General features: G+C 42.4%; 1 protein-coding gene across 1 annotated transcript in view; it reads right to left on the bottom strand.

Annotated features, from left to right (window-relative positions):
* chd7 (chromodomain helicase DNA binding protein 7) overlaps nt 1–8,070 on the bottom strand; it is a 64,323-nt gene extending 56,253 nt beyond the window's left edge. The window contains exon 1 of the mRNA XM_072363707.1: nt 7,687–8,070. The gene's annotated coding sequence lies outside the window, so the exon portion shown is untranslated. The remainder of the gene's footprint in view (nt 1–7,686) is intronic.
* Nucleotides 8,071–8,648: the final 578 nt, after the last annotated feature.

The following is an 8,648-nucleotide window of genomic DNA, read 5'->3' on the forward strand; positions in this document are numbered from 1 at the left end:
AAGAGAGAAGAGGAGGAGGAGGTGGCGGTGGGGGGGATCAAGAGAGCGAGAGAAGAAAGAAAGAAGCAGTGAAGCTAGAGAAAATCTGGTTATTTTACGCACGGCTGCTTTGTTAATGGACAGTGTGTGTGTGTAGCATGCAGTGTGTGTGTGTGTGTGTGTTTGGGGGAGGGGGTGGTCGGCGGGGGTGGGTCAGCAGGAAAGGGCTGTGTTTATCCAATCTGTTCCCTGCCTTTACCATGTGGTAGGAAAAACCACTGGCCGGCTCTCAGTCTGATCCCAGAGGACATGGAGGCAAGAGACACGTAGAGAGAGAGAGAAGTAGGCCACAGGGGTGGCCAAGGAACCTGCCAGTGGAGAGAGAGAGAGAGCGTGTGCGTGTATGCGAGTGTGAGCGCGTGCATGTGCTCACTGAGCTTAAGAACCTGTTATGGGGTTTCTGAAACTGACTCTAGCCTGTGTAAATCACTCATTTAAGCCAATGTCTTTAAGTGAGCGATTCACTGACGATGGTCCTGAAAGGGAGAGACCAAACAGAGGAACAGCATGCATTCTGGCACTATAAATTACCATTATCAACCATCATTATTATATCTGTGGTTAACAATTAAAAGCCTTCTAGAATGATGAAAAACCTTTCAATCGGCATTCAACAAGAGTATTCATTTGGCCCTGGTTTGAAGCTGGACTGAGTACAGAAAAGGGCCAAATTATGACCAATCTCCTCTACAAGATTAATTAACAATAGTGATATCCACACTGCTGCAGATCTTAGGAAGTTTCTACTTGTATGTATTCAGTCATTAATTTTGTAGACACTCATATCCATGGGAACTCACAATTGAGGAACACAATGAAGGGGCAAAGTGGGGTTAAGTATCTTGACCAAGGAAACTTCAATATATAGTTGGGAACTTGGGGTGTAAACCAACCACATTCCCAATGTAATGAAATGTAATCGACTTCATCACCCATGAAATCATGAAAGGATTTTAAGACTGGCTGATTTTTATTCTACAAAGCATATGTTGTGGAAACAAAAGCTCAATGCAAGAGGAATGAATCTAAAATAAATTAAAACCCCTATCTTTCTGAGTTTTAGCTCCAGTTGCAGCTCTCTACAGGCTCTATGGTACACTGAGAAAAGATTAAGTTTCAAATTTGACCTCAATATATGCAAACTCCAGTCATATACGATAGGTGCTTTGACATGCAATTCTGGACAAGAGGAAGGTCGCAGTAAAAGGTCTGGTGGAATGAACCTAACCTCTAGACAGCCAGTGCCGACAGCTGTGCCAGACTGGCTACAGTAAAATGACCGTACTACACCTTAAACTTCACCAACTACTCTGTGTCACAGTCAACCCACCAGCATGGCTCTCCAACAGCAAGAGATGACAGACTCTTCAATTAAAGCAAACTCCTTCCTCACATGTTTCTATGTGAACATTCCAATGCTGGTGTTTGAGTTACGATCAGAAACGGACTGTGGCAGTCACACTTCTAAACGAGGATCAGCGACTAAAGAGTTACAGGTGAGGGGGAAATTATTGCTCAGTGATGCAAATGATTCAGCGCTGTGGTACAAGTTAACAGGCTTTTAGGGGAAAACCCTGCAACTTTGGTCAGATGTTCAAAGATGGTATACGTTTCAAATCTACAGGATCTGTCACCGACTGGGAATCTTTACTGGGCTTTTTAGAAAAAGAAAAAGAAAAAAAAATTAAAGAAACCACACCAGCATTTTGGGGTTGTTGGGGATGTTCTGAGACAGACAAAAAGGGGGGGGGGGGGGGGGGGGTTGGAAACATTTCTGCAACACACAAACATCACAGGCAGGGCTTTCCTCATCCTCAATCTAGATTTTCATTTTTACAGAAAATATGAATCAGATTTGATGGTATTTTCCCACTAAACTGAAAATGCTTTATGACCATTTTATGCAAGAGTAAATAGGAAGGCTCAGAAACACCGATTACAGACCAAGCTCTAGTCCAACCCCCATTACTGCCTTATCAATCACTGCTATTGACATGGCCTTCTAAACCAATGGGACAGGCCAACCTGGAGTATATCTCCAGAGATTGGTCAGTGCCCGTACTCACTCCGCCTGTCTGACTACGAACAACAAATTAACTTCCTGTCCTTCCTGTAAAGTCCCACAACTACAGCTGAGAATATTTTTCAGCCAGATGACCTTTTGAGTCATCCGATAAAAAAAGGAAAAAAAGCCACTGTTAGCAACAATAAATATAAACAATTCAGTTCAGTTCAGAAGAGATGTGGAAACATTTAAATAAATTAAGACAATACATCCTTCCTGGTGTGTTGTTAACATTATTCTTTGGTCATCCATCTTTCTTCTCCATGACCTTCCATCTCCACCTTTCTAACTGGATGTTGATTCCACAAGCAAGCAGCACTTAACCTTTCATCAGCCCTGTGAATCACTTGATAGAAATGATAATAGAAAATGCTGAGGGGAACGCGGGCGCCACACCAGTGCCGTTAAACGACAGCAAGTGCCGGGAAAACTGATGAGATTTTCGTAGCACTGACCCCACTTTTTAGCAATGGGATTCATCAGGAGCCGACGGCAGAAAAACTCCCACATATTTCTGAGCGGAGAGGCCCTGGGTTTAGCTTGGCTTATTTGTTTCCCCGCAGCAGCAGGGTTAGTGGAGAGCAGAGGGATGAAGAGAAAACAGGATATGCCACATTATCTACACCGGCAGAGGTCAAAGACAGATTAAAAGGAGAACACACACATATGGGTCAGAGATGTACTTGACAGGCTGTCTCCTTCAACATACAGAAAACACATGCAGCCCACACACAAATACTTGAGAGCTGTATTTATGCCAACCTCTCTTCTAGGCACAGCACTTGGTCCAGAAGGCCCTCACTGCAGGAGGATGATGGGGGTGGGGGATGCAAACTCGGAGGAGGAGGGGACAGAGAGCGAGACAGGTGAGAGAGCAAGAGAGACAGCGATGACACTCAGTTTTGAATGTCACCACGGTGCTAAAGACCCCCGCTAACCTTTTGGCTGGAAATGATAGGACTGGAGGGAGGGAGGGAAGGAAACGACAGGCAGCGAAAGATGAAGAGAGAAAAAAAAAAGAGAGAAAGGTGACAATGAAGAGAAGAAAGAAGAGGGAGGCTCATGCTTGAGCAGAGAGTGGGTGGGTGGAGGTGGAGCGATAGATGGCAAAGATGAAAGAGATAGAGGCAAACAACAGCACCACTTCTCATCTCTGCTAACAGTGCTGCCATCCATGACACATGATGATAGGAGACAAAATGGCCACCTTAACAAACACCAATACTCCAGCTCAGACATGGAACATCAGCCTTTAAACACTTAAACGTCTGCTGCAGCACACCGCATTGTGCTATCTGACCAAGAGACAGTACAAGCAGCTCAATTTTGGCCAATTGTCTTGAAATTTGTGGCATCCACCAGCAAAATCTATCTGTCTGGTTCAAATGGGGTGTCTGTATTTACTTTCAAGCTCCATCAGAAAATAACTGAAACGTGGGAGGGATTTAAGAGGAAGCAAATCTTGCAGTAAACCCAAAACCCATCGCAACAATTACGGAAAACGTCTTTAAACATAAGCAGCTGCTGCTTGATAACAGGGCAGCAAAAAAAAAAAATACTTGTTGAATGTTCTTTTTCTGGTGAACTCTCAACTTCCAGTTCAAGAATGATATCAGTAACACAGGCTTGCTTGACGGCTGTGAACTGATTCCAAAGTGCTTTAACAGCCAGATGGCAAAGGAATCAGTCACAGAAAGTATCAACTTTTTGCAGATAATTATAATTCACAAGGCCCAGAGCACAAACGGCTGCTGATGGAGCTTCTGCAGGGAGCAAAGAAAGTCAAAATATTAAGAATCAAGAAAAGTGCAATCAGGGATTTACAAAAGTGTAAAAGCGCAGCATTAAAACGGGTCCAAACTTTTGGGACATTTCCTCAACAATGACCTAAGTGATAGCTCCTTTTGTAGCTCTGCTCACTATGAATACTGTGGAAATGTGAAGGAACAGGCGTTATGGGATGCACATCACTGGATTTGTGCCAATATCTCACAACTTATTTTGACTGATTTCAATTGATGATGGGGCTAACTGCATATAGTTTTTTTTCCAACCAACAGCAGAGAACATTAAACCTCTGCTTTAGTGGAGTAACTACGGATGACTACTCTCATCCTGTGGGCTCACTGGACACATGCAGACACAATAAAATGGTTTTTGAACACACTTTAAAAAAAACTCACTTAAATGGAAAACATGCCATTTATTTTTCTTCTGCCAAGGTCAACGCGCTCTTTCTGCATCTCCCAATTTGTTTAAAGTTGAATCATTTTTTTTTTATTTTTGATCTTTTCAAATGTCACAGTAAGTACTGTTTCCGATGCAAACACAGAATCGAGGTCATCTTGACCATCATCCCCACATCGAGTAATCTTTCCTGACAACTACAGAATAAACCACATGTTAGATACATTTAGCAGTTACTTTACTTCACACTCAGAGGGTGTAACAGTGTATTAAAAGTGTAAACTTCCCTTCAGTCTCCAGAGAACTGTCCTCAATCACAGCCCCCAACTTTTCTCCAGATTAATCCATGTTCACTTAAAACACTCAGCAGCTTTTATCAAGCTCAGAGAAAATATGAACCGATTTTAATCGAGATTAGTCAGAAACATTTTCTAAATCACTAACTGTAGGCATGCACCTTGGAGTTCAAGGCTGTAGTGGGATGTGATTAGTAGCAGTTAAAAGAGCAAACAAACACTGAATACAGAGAAGCATTACTTGCCAAAACTAATAGTCTGATAATGTAAGCAAAGACATACCACAAAACTAGAAAGCAGTCCTCTCATGTACACAAATCCATATCACCTTCGACCTCTCTTCATCAGCCCCTTTCCTACACTTTCAGAAGTTTCGTTCCATTACTCTGAACTATTCCAAGCCAGCATGAAGAGTTGGTTATAAGGTCAAAACAAGATGGCACTTCCAAGTGTTTTCAGATAATCAACACTGGCCACACTTATGATTCATAGGTCAAAACAACAGGGAGTAGCTTCTTCAAAAACCTGACAAACTGAAGGACACCTGCTCTATACAGTGTATTTTTCCATTCTTCCAAAACTAAAGAACACAGCCCCACCAGATAGTGGTAACACATTACGGTCGTGGAAACGTTTAAAGCAGATATTGTGCAGGCAACAAAGGAGAATGGGTGCCCGTGCATGGATATTACACTGCAAATTTAATTGCATCACACTGTGAAATCTAAATTAACTATGGTATCTTAATGCTTACATAGGATCTGAGTCATTCCACTGCATGCTGTCCAATGTATTCTTAGCATCAGATAGGAAGGATTTCCTGGGTTAAAAAAAAATCTGAATGTGTCAAAAATCACAGTTTTGAGATGGACAAAATAAAAAGAGGGAGCTTGAGTTACTTCCAACAAGCAACTCAAGCTCACCAACACAACTTAAGGAACAATTCTAGTTTTCAAGTCGTTTAATTTGAGAAAAATATATATATTTATATATATTTGCTAAGATTTTTCACTAAAAAAGGACATCATCATTGAGGGACTAACTTTTCAACTAAAGTTCCAGCTTGGTCCAAAACAGCTTCCTCTTTAACAAACCAAGCCAGCCTTGTGGCTGAAGGAGGAAAACGTTTTCAGTTCTAAAAACAAGAAAAGAAAGGGAGAGAGACCAAATAGTGCTGAACATCTGTTGTGTGCTGTGTGTGTGTGTGTGTGTGTGGTCGGGGCCTCTTATCTCTCCCTCTGTGGCCCGCTAAACATGACTAGCTGCCATCTTGGCTCACAGACACAAGGTGGTGGGGGTAGCAGCTCCTGGCTCTCTGGCAAACTGCAGCCGGAGAAATAACAAACCAGCACAATAACACTGAAAGTCTCAGTGAATTAAATTACAACGTGAGAATAAATGCCAACGACTGCTTAGATGATAAATGCTTATTTCCCAGAGATTTTTTTTAGCGCTTCCAGAGTTGCATGAGAGCGGCAGGGTGACCATTATGCAAGTTGACCGTTTACAGGACGCATAATAGAGAAAGACTGCGGGATAGCGGAACAAACACACGAAATGACGCCAAACGGCTCTGAATTAAATAATGTAACTTTGTTTGTATGGCATGAACATGAGCAGCTGCAACCAAGATGAAGTACAATACCACTGGCAGGTGCTTTGGGCTGCATTTTCTCCTGTCCACACCGAGTAACAAGTGTAGACGTAGTGGTTACCAAACTTGGATCCCCGGACGCAACGCAACTACCAACAAGCTCATTACAAAACGCGGAAAAACCCAAAGAGAATATTTAACGTACACTTTGCCTTTTTTTTCTTCCAAACCTCGACAAAAAGTGAGACGAAAGATGTGTAAAGTTGTCTTTCTTACCCACGAACAACAGAGCGAACGATAACCGCCCCGAGCAGGTTCGTGTTTAGCTCGAGGGGGCTAATAAGTGGTCTTCGTTCGTACACAATAAGGATGAGAGCTGGCTAACAGGCTAGCTGAACTTCTGCGTCCCAGCACTGGGCCAACCTCCAGCGGCTAGCACGGCTAATTAGCCTATCAGCGGTATTTCGCACGTCGTTCCGGACTAGGGAACGGAACGCTCCTCTCGGTTTTATTTGCATAAAAACACTTTTTTCGCCATCCCAAAGCTTCCCATTGACACCATAGCCCCAATTGGACAAATTAAAAATGATTTGATAACATAAAGCTGGTTAGAAACAACGTGAAAAACACGATTTTGTGGAATGACCGCCTGGCCTCACAGCTTCCCCCCTCCTCTCCTCCACTGCTCTGTCCCTTCCGTCCAATAAAACTAGCGACTACTACAAACACTTTACACCGTCCCATTTACCACAAAAACACTTATAACGAGAAGAAATTGAATGAATATCTAAACTTTAAAGGGAAAATACATTTAATTCAACTCATGCCAGGCGACGCTGGCTTTATCTGCCAAGTGTTCTCCGCTGGGAATCTCCCTCAGAGAGCTCCGCTCATTCAGTAGGCTAGTGACTCACCTCTACGCTCGAGCCACCTCGTGTCTCCTGGAAGCTTCAACACAATTAGCTAACAGAGCTAACACTTACTCTTTAAAACTGAATTATGCCAATATTGTATATAACAAAATCCAATAAGTTGTGAGGGAAACAGCCAAAGAAACAGTGAAACTCTCCTTGGAATCCTGAACAAAATTCTTTCCACTTTTCAACTAACTAACTGGGACTGTTGTGCGTCTGTGAGTGTGAACGATGCAGCGGGTGGCAAAGCTAAACTTGCTATTGTTAGCATGTCGGCATGGCAGCTACATGGACCTTCAATGACTTTCTGCTTAAATGAGAAATTAAAACAGAAGCTGAATTAACCAGCAGTCCTGTAAATGATCTTTCCTGAGAGTTAGCCCTGAAGGAAAGCCCGTCGGCTTGAAAAACACAACTCACACGGCAGATTACAGTCCGATTGGGTTGAAAAGTATGGAAAACTTACTATTCACAGGGAATATAAACGGGTTTCATCCTACACCGGTGGTTACTACGAAACATCTTACTCGTGCTGTAATGTGCTCGAAAATATGAAAATGCACTCACTGAGAGGGGCATTTGTTAGCTTACCCAACAAGCTCGGTCACTTCGGGCTTTTTATCAAATCAACTCCTCGTTATTAGGGTAGTATCTCCGCTTGCTTGAAAAAAAATCCACCGTGGTCCTTTCAGTTTGAAATATAAATAAACAGAGGAAAAAAGTTCAAGTTTTTTTTGTTTTTCATTAAATATTTCTCCGGCGTGTCTCGCATCCGCGACCTCGTCGACTAGTGTGCGTTGCTCTCCTCTCCTTTGTGTTAATTTCACTCAAATCGAGTTTAATCCGATCGATCCCTCGGCTGGTCGCGCTCCCGAGTCCTCCCCTCCAGACACTCGCTCACCTTCCTTGGCCAGGGGGGGCGCGCTCCCGAGGACCTCTCATACAGATAAACAGGCGGCGTGCGCGGTCACTGACCCCACCGTAACCGTGTTACGCTCTCATTGAGTGTGGAGGTTGGAAAATAAATACAAGGGCGTTTGTTTGGCTGTTTTAAGATTATTCGCGAAATTAAATTATCTAAATGACTGTAAATTAAACTTTAAAAGTAAATGTGTGATAAAACAACAGCCATAGACCTGTTTGTTTACTTTTATTTATTTATATTAAAAATACCTGTCATTTAAGTCTCCCTATTTTGCGGAAGTGATTGAGGACCCCCGAGCTAATAACTATTGATCAAGGGACAAGGTCATCCACGGGATATGAGTTAATTAATGTCATGCAGTAGATAATTGTAAAAACAAAGGTCGAATCAACAATTATCTATCAGCAGTAGTGGCATTAGACTTTTAGCATATTTCAAGCCAAACAGAACAAAAAACATCATCTACATGTTTGCACTCTGATTATAAGATTACGTTGTCTGTTGTGTAAAATCACCTGGGATAGAATTTTTTTCTGTCTTTAATCTGAATATCGTGAAATGACAGTAATGAAAATATATCAAAACAATGGTTTTCATACTGATGGATTGGTAGAGAGGTGAAAACAGA

Source organism: Leuresthes tenuis, unplaced genomic scaffold (assembly GCF_036924035.1).
Source record: "Leuresthes tenuis unplaced genomic scaffold, fLeuTen1.0.hap1 SCAF_14, whole genome shotgun sequence".
NCBI lineage: Eukaryota > Metazoa > Chordata > Actinopteri > Atheriniformes > Atherinopsidae > Leuresthes > Leuresthes tenuis.